A 13,997-nucleotide genomic window follows, 5' to 3' on the forward strand; every position below is an offset into this window, starting at 1 on the left:
TAAGAATATAGTAATTTACAGTCATTTCCCTTCATTAAAAACATACAAGAAAATATTAGAAAAAAAAACTTCTTTTGATCAGAGGAAAGGAAATCAAATCATGTTTATTTGGAATTTTTGCCTATTTTTTTTTCTTTAATTGCAATATTATCCCACCATTAGTTGCTTTAGCATCAATCTTGTTATGTTCTGGAATATTGTTTGATGCTAATTTGGAATCTCTCCACCATTAAAGATATGCATGAAGATTTCAGAAATAAAACTTATCTGGGATTATCATTTCCAACAACAAACAGCCAGACTTAACACCAAAAATTCTTTTCTAAGACTCGGGGAGTTCTTAAAACGTCGGATTCTTAAAAACTGAGGTTTCAATTTTTTGATGATTATATGCAAATAGGCATAAAAACCTTCTATTAATATTTCTGAAAAGTTACACGGACTTCTGGAAAGAAAAAAAAAATCCTATTAGTTTAATAAAAAACAAATTCTTTAAATTGTACCATCCATTTGCGCACAATAATTGTCACGTACGCTTTATGAAATTGGAGGCCCTTTTTCATTTTTGAATATCAATACATTTCCTCCCGTCGGTTTGAATGCTCAACTTCTTTACACGCAACGCAATGATTCCCTTGAAATGAGTATTGGTTTTCCATGTTTTCAAACTATCTAAGTAGAGACTGTCATTAGGCGAGAAGCAGCCAGTTATCACCCTCCCCCCTCCATTACAATCACTGTCTCTCTCGAGATTTATGAAGTCATCTATCAATCGGCCATTTTAAAGGAACATTCCGTTCATTCGAATGCAGAACTGGTCTTTCATCTGTGGAGGCATTTTATCAGTTTCTGTTCATCTTTCTTAAAGGAGTCTTAGAGCCTGTGCGTGATCGTGTGGACCCAGACTGCCTGAATGATTTTTGGTTTCATTGAGGTTTTAACGTTGTGTATCCGGCGATAATTAGAAGTGCTGATGCCACAAATAACAAAAAAAATTCTTATTTCTGTTATTTTATTTAAAAAGTAAATATTTTTATCATCCTTAAAAAATTTTGTTAAAGTTTCGAGCCTCTACAATGAAATTTCATATCATGTATATGTTTTAGTTAGTCTTTGTATTATTTTTAAAAAATATATTCTTAATTAAAGGAACGATAAAGTGCACACAAAACTTGTATCTAGTAGTGTCGCAACGAGTATGAATATAAGGCAATAATTAAAACAGTAAAAAGTATTGTTTTAAAATGTACTTAAAAATATGGCTTGAAAAATTTATTAAAATTGAGGAAAACTGCTCAGCACGAGCTTTCATAAGCAACGTTGCGAAATAATTTTTCTGGTCCGAATTCTACTGCAAGAAAGTAAATTATTTACATGCAATGCTATAAACCTTTGATATAATTTATAACTTTCACATTCGAAATTATTTCACCTTTTAATTATACGGACAAATCTTTTTTGGAACATTTATTATTTCAGTCCATATAGGAATTCAAAGGATATCTGAAATATTTAAACTTAACCAATTATTTTATCTATGGGATTATTTACTATTTAACTACTTTGACTTAATTACTGATCTGACTAGCAAAATTTTTCATAATTTGATACACCAGTCACACTTATTATTCTATGCAGAAAACTTAATGTTATGTGAAAATAAATTTATTTATTCCATTATAACAAAATAATTCAAATGAGATGCAATTTCTATGTTATTGTTAGGAGTTAAGAATAAGAAATACCATTCTTGCAATTTTTAAAGAAGTTTTATATCGCAAAAAAATTAGATACAATTCTACATTGTCCAAGATAAATGTTTCCAGAATAAAAAATAGCATTCATGTATTTTTTAAGAAGTTTACCATAAAAAAAATAATAATAAGCTTCACTTAAAAAGCTTCGCTAAAGCTAAATGATTGAATAGAAATAGATATTAATAATGATGATACAACAAAAGTGGATAACTCTTTATTATGAGTTTTAAATGATTAAGACCTACAGATGAATAATGCGATTAACAAGAAAATTGCTGTCAACTGTAGTCAGTTAGAACATTTTCTTCTGAGGTTACATCCATGAAATAGTAGTTGCCAAATGGAAAACAGAAGTTCTGAAACATTTTTTCATTTGTAATCAATTCATCTCTTATCAGAGGGACAGAAAAAAGATAACCGCGTCATCATCCTGACCTTTCCAATTAAAGGAGGGCAATAGAATCTGAAATCAAATAAATATGACAACCTTTATGTACATTACTTGAGCATAAATTTATAATTTCATGCAACATTTGAAAACTATATATATATATATATTTAAATTTATAATAAAATTTATTCTGAAAAAAAAAGCATGTACTTGCAAACTTTTTCACTCTTTCATTATTTTCCTTCATCAGGTTTAATATAATGGAAAGCAATTTTTTTTAATGAATGATTATTTTTCCAATCGCATAATAATAAATGTATTAAATTGTACTCATTCAGAGAATGGATGCCAGCTGTCTGTTGAATGCAAAAGAAATGTGTTTATGAACTATCAGAATAGTATGAAACGGATAAAATAATTTACTTTGTTTTAACCATAGAAATAATAAATTAAAATCTGTAGACGTATTCAATAATTATCTACAAATATGCTTAAGAATTTTCTATTTCATTAATGTCGAAATCAGTTATTTTCTTCTTATTAAATATATCTGGTAATTTTAAATTTGCACTTACTTTTTCACTAACAAAAAGTCTATTTACATCACTGCATATTAAAGATATGTAATAATAATAAGATAGATAACAGATTTTGAAATTTTCGTGATTTAAGTTAATAAAACAAATAAAATATGAACGATACAAAGGGTGTTCGCGTAATACTACTGTACGTTACTATTAATAATAATAATGAGGATAATAATAATAAGTCTTCCTCAATTTTCAGTTGAACATACAAACAACATTAGTTTGTGTGAAGGTCTATTGCATTGGATATTCATATTTAACTAATAATAAAGCAGCTTGTGGTAGAATATACTTAATTGATAAGAAATAAGTAGTTGTTCAATATTTTTGTGAAGTATCAAAGTTTTTGCTAATTAAATTAACTTATAGAATACTAGATAAATGAATGAAGGTATTATTACTCTTATTTTTGTCATATTTATTTTAGAAATTTCGTGTGTAAATGGCACCAGTGACCTCTAAATGCCAGATCTTTAAACAGTTGCTTTACACTTAAGCTACTAGAGCTATAAAGGATATCCCCAATTAACTCATCGAAAGAAATCTCGTACCTCCACACTTGAACTCTATTTCTTTCCCCTTCTTTTTTTCATATAGATATGCTGTTTAAAATTTTGCCATATATGTATTAGATGATTCGTTGGATGAAACTTGGTTTAAATCAATACCATTGATTGCAATTATTTTGATATTTGGTAATGTGTTTCCATTGCCTAAGTGAAAAGGTTTCTATTAATTACAAATTTTCAGGTCATAATTGCTTCAGAAAAATATTTTTACATGAAAATGCACAGATGTCTTTATATACAGAATAAAGCACTGTTTATACAATTTCCATTTATACATTGTTCCAGTTCATTTGTAACCACTGTAAAGATAAATCACTTCGTTGATACGACACTAAGGACATAAAGCATTCGTTATATGCCTTTTTCTGTGTAGAAGAAAAAAAAAATAGGATCTACCGAGAACGGACAGTATTTCTAGGATTTTCAATCGTAATGCCTATAGCATGACTTCGGAATTAATCATAGTTGATGAATTAAAAAAAAAGGCGAATTGTGAAATACTAAATTAAGAAATGATGAAAAAGAATATAAATAAGGTATTCCATTTTTTAAAGATGCAGTAGACTCCCTTAAAGAATTCGATCTTATTTTCTTTATCGAAATAATTTCAAAAAATCCTTCTATGAGATTAATTCGAATCGTAACGCTGCACGAAATGCTCAGAGACAGTCAGGCATCAGAGAACGATGACTTTTTTTCTTTAAACATCAACCTGCATGCATATGAATCGCATAAAATAAGAAATGTATAATTTATACTCAAGAACATGCAAAGAAGTTAAGATAATTAATTCTCATGATAAAATTTTAATTTTAGAATTTAATTATTGTTTTCAATAACTTGTAGCAAAATCTTAAAAGCTTTAAAGGTACTACTTTTAAAAGAATTTGCATTAGTAGGGTTTGCATTTGTAATGTTTTTACTTATTTTTTGTCGAAATTTCGATTCTACTCTTTTCATTTATGCATTATCTCAGGACGATTTTTCTTACAACTTTTATCCTGTCAATTATCCTATATTTACTAATATTTATCTATTGTTCATTATCCTTAATAAAAAAAATTCCCTATTCTTCAAATTCCAATGGATTTTTAGAAATTATTCACATTTTCCTTGATTCCAAAAATTCAGATTTTAATTTTGCTTTGCGATTTTTAAGAATATGCAATTGAATTTCAGAAAGTTTAGTTAGATTTAAGTTTCAGTTTAAGTTTTAAGGTTTAATTTATTTTAGTTAAGTTTAATAAGGAAATCTTAGTTATTTCTAGTTACGATTGCAAATAGTCGAGGCGTATTGATGGCAGCATCTTCATTGCAAGTCTTTAATTTTTTTAGAATATCGTTAACTCTTACACTGACTGCAATGACAGTTAATATCCGAGCATCCAATTTCAGAATTATTTATATCCAATTCTATGTTTCACTTGAAGTAACAATTACTTTTAAAGAAAAAAAATCATTTGGAAAATCATGTAAGCATTATTTTGTTTGAAGCAGAATGCAGTTTCGAAGACAGAAAGACTCATTAAAGTTTTAAAGTTCGCTTTATTTTCTCTCCCGGGATACAGGCAGGCATGTTTATGTACAAGCGGCGCGGACAAGAACATCCGCTCACAGCAACAGATTACTCAAGAAGTGACGTAAAAAGAGGGAGAAACAAATTATGCCTGTCTTATATACTGTGATGTTTTAATAGGGATTACCACGGCATATCAATCAAAAAGCAAGGGAAACACATGGATCTTTTAGAAGAATTTGTGTAGTCAGCGGTATTTTGTCCCTTCACGCAGAGCGTGTGAAAGTGTCGGCGTTTAGCCGATTCAGCAATTTTGTAAAGCTTCCCTTGAATTAATTAAGTAGAGAAAGTGGAATTCGATCAGGAAATAAGAAATGAAATTACAATGTGCTAAATTAAGATAAAGCTTTGAAAAGTAATTTGGATTAAATTAAGAACTTAAAATATCATTACACACACACACACACACACACACACACACACACACACACACACACACACACACACACACACACACATATGAGAGAGAGAGACAATAAACTGTTTTCATCATAAAATAGCCAAAAAATATTTGTTTTCTGAAGGCTAATCGAAGATTATCGCATCATAACACATAATGATACTAAAGTTCATAACCACAAATTGCTACTCTCAAATAAAATAATTCTCAATAAAATCATTTTAAATAAGCAAAATAAGTGATTGCAGATTCAGTAATAACAATTAGTTTGTTTTTTTTTTTCATTTTAATATATTTTCAATAAAAATTTCTTTAAAAAAACTGCATATCATGTAATTTCATTTTTTTTAAAGCATGATATTTTTTATTAAATAGCGTCTTAAAATTTTGCCATTTTTGTGTCGACATTTTTTATATTTAATTTTTAACTGAACCTTAATTTTATGCTTAGTTTTGAAATTATCAATTTGGTATTGAAAATGTAAATGCAATTTCTGAATAATGATAATTACAAAAAATTACGTTTTAAATACTAAATTGATGTTTTAAAATTTAAATATAAAAATAACATTGACTTAAAAACTGAATATTAAAAAAATGCCAACAAGACATCGAAAAACATGTTTATAGAATAAGATTCGAACTCTTGATAATTAGATTTTAAAAAGTTAATTTGTTAGTATTTGGCTTTTCAAACTTATAGATCTTATATATTTCTATAATCAATGAAATGCCCCCCTATTTTATGAGGCTAAAACTGAAAAAGATTTTTGAAAAAACGAAAATGTTTCCATATCCTTTAAGTGCTTATGTGGAATTCTTCAGCTAAATACGAACTGCACCAGCATAAATCTTTAGTGATTAATTCGATGGTAAGCTGTCTCATTAGTTGTTTATTCTGCATTCTGTGGAATTATAAAAAAAAAGATAAAAACACCATCCTGAAATGAACTTAAAATATCTGAATTATTAAATCTGTTGTATCAATCTATTTTTACAGTCTGCTTTATACCAATTAACAAAATGAATATCAACGGAAAAATTAAACCGCAATTATATAGTTAAATTTAAATATGTTTTCAAATATTTATTTTATTGCCTGCAAATAAAAAAAGACTTTACCACTCTGTGATTAAACACATCCGACAAAATTAATAAATACATGTAAGGACCATTTCATACATCAGTAAACAAGAGTTTTAATATCTGAAATGAGTGGAAAGGGATCCTGCCTCACCTTTACCTCATAAAAATTCTGCATCTTTCTTTTACATACATATAAATATATTACTGTACGACAATATAAATGAGTAGGGAATTCGGGAAAATGTACGCCATTTATTACACGCGTTCCCCCCAACTCGGTTAATATTTTACGCTAAACGAAAGGACAGCAACGAATCACACAAAACAAAGCAGAGAATAAAAAAACAAACAAAAAAAGCCGTAAAGAAGTAAAATATAAACCCAAGCCAATGCAGTCTAATTAAAACGAACTTAAACCCGAAGAGGAATTAAAAGAAGAGAGAAATAAAAAAAAATAGAGAACGTGTACACGATTCCACGCATAACAATTAATAGCAATCCATCTTTTTGCACTGCTTTCATTTATCTCCGTCTAAGTTTCCCGTTCTGTATTACAGCGGTGGTCTCCCTCTCGTCCCGCTCTCTCCCCCTGCGGTCATTAATTACATAGAAGGGTCCCACCCCCCCGGAACAAACTCACCTATAAGATGCGAGTTTGCGATGGAAAAGGGCTGATCCTTCCATCCGGGTCATCATAATATGGCTGCCACGTCTAAAAATAAGAAACAGTCCACTTACAAAAAATTAAAAATAAAAAAATAATCTGGGGTTTCCCCCCGTTTCTCTATTTATAATGTAGTTAAGGTATACACACAGGTGAACAAGAGAAAAATTAATCACAAAATAATACAAAAGCGTGAAACGAAATTAAAAAGAACTCCTTAGAAATCTTGTATGCACACTTGGGATTCATGGAAAATGAGGTTCATTAATTAATTCCTACTATTAATTACCAAGTCATTATTAGTTTTTTTTTTGCGGGATAGAACAGAAAATGAAAGTGACTCATCGTCTCCGAGCAATACATATCTTTATTTCGCCTGATTATATTTCGCATTTTTTTTAATCCTGTTCATGTGAATTGACTATCACGATTAATCATTTGCTCGTAAAAAGTTCAATTGATTCATGAAAACTGCTGAATGAATAGATGATAGTTCATTTCAATTCAGTTTAATCTGTAAATGAATTCAGAGATGTAAGATATATGTATTTACGAATCTATGTAAAGATATATGTATTTACGAATCTATGTAAAGATATATGTATTTACGAATCTATGTAAAGATATATGTATTTACGAATCTATGTAAGTATTTCCTATTAATCTGTACGGTTCTATTGATATTGTTCCGGTAAAATCTTTCACATGCTTCTGTTTGTTTTTTTCTAATGTAATTTTTTTATTATTACATTTAAGTTTTTGTTATTCTGTGTGTTTACATATTAAATCCAATTCAAAAAGTAAATCAATTTTTTATTCAAATTTTTTGAATTCAAACAAGTAAAATCATGCAAAATAAATTCCATAATTCAGATAGTTCAAAATAGATCTCTGAAATGATCAATAGAATGATCAAATCTCGGTGTTTATCAGAGATCTATAAACATCCACTTATTAGTTTATGTACATATAATAGAAATAAAAAAGTTAAACCATTAAATTAGCCGAAATACACCCCAAATATATTTCAAATGTTTATTTTAGTTTCTAAATGTAACAATAACGAATGACAAATAAGAGAAATCTAATTCATTGCATAGCTGGTTGTTCAAGTTTTAATTATTGGCGGTTTGATTCATTTGAGATGCAAGCTTTTGTAAAATTCTCGCATCAGAAGTTTCAGAATATTCGAAATATCGTTAAATTTTTTCATACTATCTATTTTTCATTTACTGAAAATTTGTATATACCCATGTAAATGACTTAGACTAACTCATTTAAAATTTTAGCCTTTTTTATAATATTAACAACATTCTCCGCCTAGGAGAATAATGAGATGTATTTATTGATTTTACAAAAATAAATAAATAAAAAATAAATACTTTGGGGGATCATAACAATACACAAGAAATTGTTTCCATTTATTAAATCTTGCAATGAAATTATAATTTAGCGTATAAACAAAAAATGGAGGAAGGGGTAAGGCATCTTTTAACTGAAAAAGAGTGAAGAGAGGTCGTAAAACTTTTTTTGTAAAAATTGTTTTAAAATGGTCGGCTATCCTTTAATAGTGCAGCTCTAGCTTTATATTTTCAATACTCGAGCATAATATATATGCAAAAATAAAATATATTACAAAATCCAAAATTGATCATAAATGTAAAATTAAATACAAATGACAATACAAAAACAAAAATGAATGAATTTTAAAATTTGTCAGCAATAACAGTAAAATTTTCAGTTCAAATGAATGTAAGTATCGGTAGAGAAAGAGATCAGAAAGAGCAAAAAAAAAACTCAATAAAGTTTAAAACTTTCAAGCAAAAAGAGTTTTAAAACATCCATTCTACAGATTAAAAATTACCTTTTTTTTTTTTTTTTTTTTTTTTCTTCTCCATGCTCTTATCAAATTATCAAAAATTTTTGTTATTTTGATGTCACTTCTAAATTGAAACAGTCACGGAGTGAACAAAAATATTTCAATATAATTATCGACAGAATCGATGTCATTACTTTCAACAACTAGGAATATTACAACCCCCCCCCCTTGCACTGTTTTTCATTTAATTTTATATGATTCACTTTTCTTTTACCTCTGTTTTTGGAAGATATCATAGTGGTTATTACAGTGATACCAGTCATTATCGTGACATCAGTCACATGACAAACGTAACTGGGCATATCATCTATCGAAACTGTCTTATTTTGTTCTGTGACGCTATATCCTTTATCTCTGCAAAATATACAATGGATTTCAAAATTAAACTGATGCATCACATTTGACGTGTCACACAAGTATGAATCGACTCAATTGTAAAATTTCAAAAATAAGTGCATTAATTGAATGCATTATTTCTATTACTTCATTATCGTGATTACCATTACTTTTAATTACTACCATTATCCTATCACTTACTTATTTACAACCATTACTGTGTACTTGAATGAGCTTGTCTACTGCATGAAAATTCTTGAATATCCAATCAAATTAAAGATTTCAGTATCATATTGATTCATGAAGTCGTTAATTAGAAATAAAATATATAAATTTTATATGTTCTAAATAAAGTTTTCTCTACAAAATTAAAGCATATCTTCTTAATTTAGCTATTGAAAATAAGTTTTTTTAAAAGTAAAATTTTAAATCAATATTTAAAAATCATTTTATTTCCTTAAAACAAATGTTTATAAACAACCACAAAATTAAAATTATTGATTTTAATCAGTTTAAAAAATGTTATTTAACTTTAAAATTATTTAATTTTATCAAAAGAAATTTTTTTTTTTAACCAACAACATTAATAAAAAATGTAGTCTTAAAACATTATATCTTATGCGTATGACCCGATTTCAATGTGGGAATTTAGAATCAGAGAGAAAGAAATTTTTAAATATAATCCGATGACAAGGTGGTTCAATTCAAACTTAGCCATTTATTAAATAATGATATCATAATAAATTGTAATAAAACGGTTTAATTCTTAGAATAATATTCCTTTAAAATATATCATCGCTTCAAATAGTCCTGAGAGCATCAAATTAATTACAAAAAAAATTTACTATCGCTCACAATTTATTAATTGTTAGTTTTAAAGATACCATAAAACCTTATGCAAAATTCCTTAAACACTAAATTATGTAAATTTCTGAAATGCTTGAATTAGGGGAAAAAAAAAATGATTTCTTAACCAAGAATTTGAATATCGCTTTTTAAAGATTTTTTTTTAAGTATTGATGGCACTCAAAATTAATATAAAGTCACAATTACATGTAAAATATGACTGCGCATGGCCTTTAACATTAGTTTACACTGTGTTTTAATATCGCCTCCCCTTTCTTGTAAGAAGAGTAAAGAGTTGAAAAGTTTATTGGTGGAATGAGCTTAATGGATATCATGTATTAAACTGACAGAATTACCACACATTTTATCCATTTCTTATATTAGAAGGGACAACATTATATAGCAAACTGAGGAATGATTTCTCAAAAATTAATTCAGAGGAATTAACTTCATGAATTTCTTACTTGAAATTTTGATTTTAAACCCAGAGCTTTAAAAAAAATGTAAGCTATTTAAAAGCTTTTAAAGTTTATGTTTAAACATTTTTAATTAAAATCTTGTAGAAATCAATTTTATTTTTGATCCAAGCATCAAATTTATTCAGAAGCATTTGCAGATTCTTTTGAGAGTGGTAATCAGTTTTATTATGTAAATTAATCAATTGCAACGCTGCAATTCATCAACAGAAAATTGATTAGTTCTTGAAATTAGAATGATCAAATACAGAAAATAATTATTTTTATCGAATTTCAATAAAAACAACTACATTTCAAGAAATATACAGTTTCCAATTAATTTTATATTGTTTGTTTATTTTATCTTATACGTAATAGCTGAGCTAATCAACTAAATGAGAATTAGTTTTTCGTTTATTTCATTCAATAAATGTAATGTTGCAGAGTACTTACTTCACGTGATTATTTTATAGGATAAATTTATTAAATAAATATTTTTATCTGACTCTTTTTCAACATGGTTACCTTCCCTTTTTAGCACTTAGCAATGAAATAAGTTAGGAAGTAATTCATAAACTTTGAATACTTATTATTCTTTCTTTATATTCCCAAAAAAACAGGAGGAAATTTCATTCATTGCTGAATCAATTGATCTTTTAAATCCTTAATAATATGTCTTTACTCATTCTGTTAATTTCTATCTTCGCATTTTGTTCTAAAATCATGAAGTAAAATAAAGATACTTATTGTTACGACAGTAATAAACAAAATCAAAATATTCTTATAAATACATTGTAAATAAAATTAAAAATATTCTTAGTGTAAGAAAAAAACTACACAATTGTTAATGTTTATACAGAATATTATTTACTTGATATTTTCGACTAGATCAGCATAGAGCTACTTCTGTTACGTACTTAATCATAACCAGCATTTTCAAATAAACGGATAATCATTTGTTATATGATTATTCGTTATAATCATTCTTACAGATTAATTTTTGCATTGATAAGTTTTTATCATCGAAAAACAACATCCTCTTCATTCCACAACAGCGTAAGAACTGAAAGAATTCTATGTTTACTTTAAATAATAATCAAAGTGGAAAAAGAAACAGTCAAACAAAGCAAATTATCATTTGCTAATAAGACGAAAATAAAAAGAAGTGACTCGCTTATGAATTAAAATTGCTAAAGGAAATGCATTCATTTACCATCTATCTCCTCCTAGCTAAAGTCGAATTCGATATATTAAAACCACGCGGGTACGTTCATCTTATCATTGATAATTTATAAACAGTCTGGCAAACTAATTCCAGTTTGTTTAACATGTCTGTGGCGCCATCTAGTGGATATGACTTAAACTTTGTATCAATTCATTAAAAGCGCGTTTTTAACGTACTGTGAAAAATTCCGTTGTGTAACAAATATGAGGCACGATGGCATGTCTGGAAGATTAACTTCTTTTTAGTCGCTTAAAGGAGTTGCTGTATGTGTTCAACTAGCAATTTGACCTCACAAAGCTCGTAACTACTCAGAACAACCTTGATGTAAAGATTTGGTGACCTTGAATTGTAAATTACAGCCCCGAGGGCCTCCGAAATAGACTACAGCTGGTATATTCTGCCTAGATCCGACAGTCTGAGAGAGCTTTATTATAGTTAGTCGAATTTTTATTTTCTGTTAAACCAACATTTTTTTTTTTTTAAACTTTACAAGCTATTTCTACATCTGTTGAACGAAATAAATTTCCTTATCCCCCATTCATAGAACGGAATTATATGCACAATAGAATTTCTTACCCGTCAGCAGTAGAATGCCATGGATGCTGGAAAAGAGATTTCTTCGAATAGTTGAATATTTATTTTTATAATTTTTCTCCATGTTATTTGACACCATCTGTAGAAATTGTATGCGCAGTCCGTTGATCAAGAGTCTATCTATTGACTACAATAAAAGTAGCATAATTCAAGATCATAGGGGTATTTAAAATTAAAATACAATTACATAATTTGATATACGTAAAACATGGAATCCTGGTAGAATTTTATTTCAAATTTAGTTTTATTTATTCTTATATGTTTCGTAATAGCAGTACTATAGTTTAGTAGTTTGTAAATCATCTGCATTATTCGGTAAATTTAAATTCAGCTGAACTAATATTAATTTAATGTCATTCTAATGAACAAAAAAAAGTTTAAAGACTTTAGTAGCCTTCATATATTGCATAATATTATATTATATTAAACAGTATTACCAATTTTATATAATATTGTTGATTATTGAATAATATAATATGGCATAATATTGCCCAATATGCTATGCTACATAGGGAGCAGAATGGTTTAATAGTGACCTCGAAGATCTTTAAAGTCGAAGAAAGAAATCCGTTTTTTTTCCTTAAAATAGACCCACAAGCATGGCGGATTCTATCTGTATGAGCCTATGAAATTTTTAAAATTATTTCATTAAATTCGTGAAAAAAGATATTCTACCAATAGCTGGTTCAGAAGCTAATATACCATGCGTTTTTTAAGTGAAACGAAAACTATATCAACAAGGGAGAACATATGGATTCTTTTTTTATTTATATATTTACAAAGGATCTTTTCTTTATTTATAACCATTGATTACGAATCATGTCAATTTTCATAATTTGTCGGTTACATTTTATGTTAATGCAAAAATGTACACAATCATGTATTCAAATAGTCTTGTCGTACAGTTAAATTCAAACCACTAAAGCGGAAAGCGATATATTTTGTTCCATATGTTTAGAACCCGAACGACATATGTATACTTATCGGTCAAATAACTACGCAAAAATATGAAGAATGTTTTTAATAAAAGACCCAGTATCTCCTAAATATACAAAGAAAAAAAAACGGATTTAAAAATGTTTAACCTAAGTAACCTTTCAAATGGAGTTATATGCAGAGACCAAATGCTTTTTAACTAAGTGCAAATTAATATGTGCAAAATGTTGAGAGAAAATATATTAATTTAAGTAACAAATAACTATGTTGATTGCTAATTAATTAACTAGTAACATCATTATGTTAATGTTATTAACTTTTATTTGAAATCAAACAACTGTAAGCTATCCAAAAATATTTTTATAAAAATAATGAAATATAAAAAATATTACGCCGTCAATAATCATAACATAAAGTTATGATGCATAAATATGCATTTTAGATAAATTTAGCTACTCAAAAAAATTTTTTTTAAATTATTACTTATATATATTGAGCAAATTTGTAATTATTGGAATTAATAGGCTCATTAGTCAAAACATCAGTCTCAAAAAAATAGAAATAATTAAAGAGGACAAATTCACATCTATCATTTTACAAAATAATACATAAGTTCATGAATATGTTCATAATTTTGAGTGATGTATAAATCGAATTCATTCTTAAAGTTCCAAGAATTTCCAATTTTCAAACTTA

At 27.6% G+C, this 13,997-nt stretch overlaps 1 long non-coding RNA gene across 1 annotated transcript; it reads right to left on the minus strand.

Moving 5' to 3' along the window:
- Positions 1–1,958: 1,958 nt before the first annotated feature.
- LOC129959625 (uncharacterized) lies at positions 1,959–11,840 on the minus strand. The gene is made up of 2 exons (XR_008783476.1): positions 11,760–11,840; positions 1,959–2,220 (listed from the first exon to the last, which is right to left on the minus strand). It is a non-coding gene; the product is annotated as an uncharacterized LOC129959625 (long non-coding RNA).
- Positions 11,841–13,997: the final 2,157 nt, after the last annotated feature.

This window comes from Argiope bruennichi, chromosome X2, assembly GCF_947563725.1.
Source record: "Argiope bruennichi chromosome X2, qqArgBrue1.1, whole genome shotgun sequence".
In the NCBI taxonomy this organism is placed as follows: domain Eukaryota; kingdom Metazoa; phylum Arthropoda; class Arachnida; order Araneae; family Araneidae; genus Argiope; species Argiope bruennichi.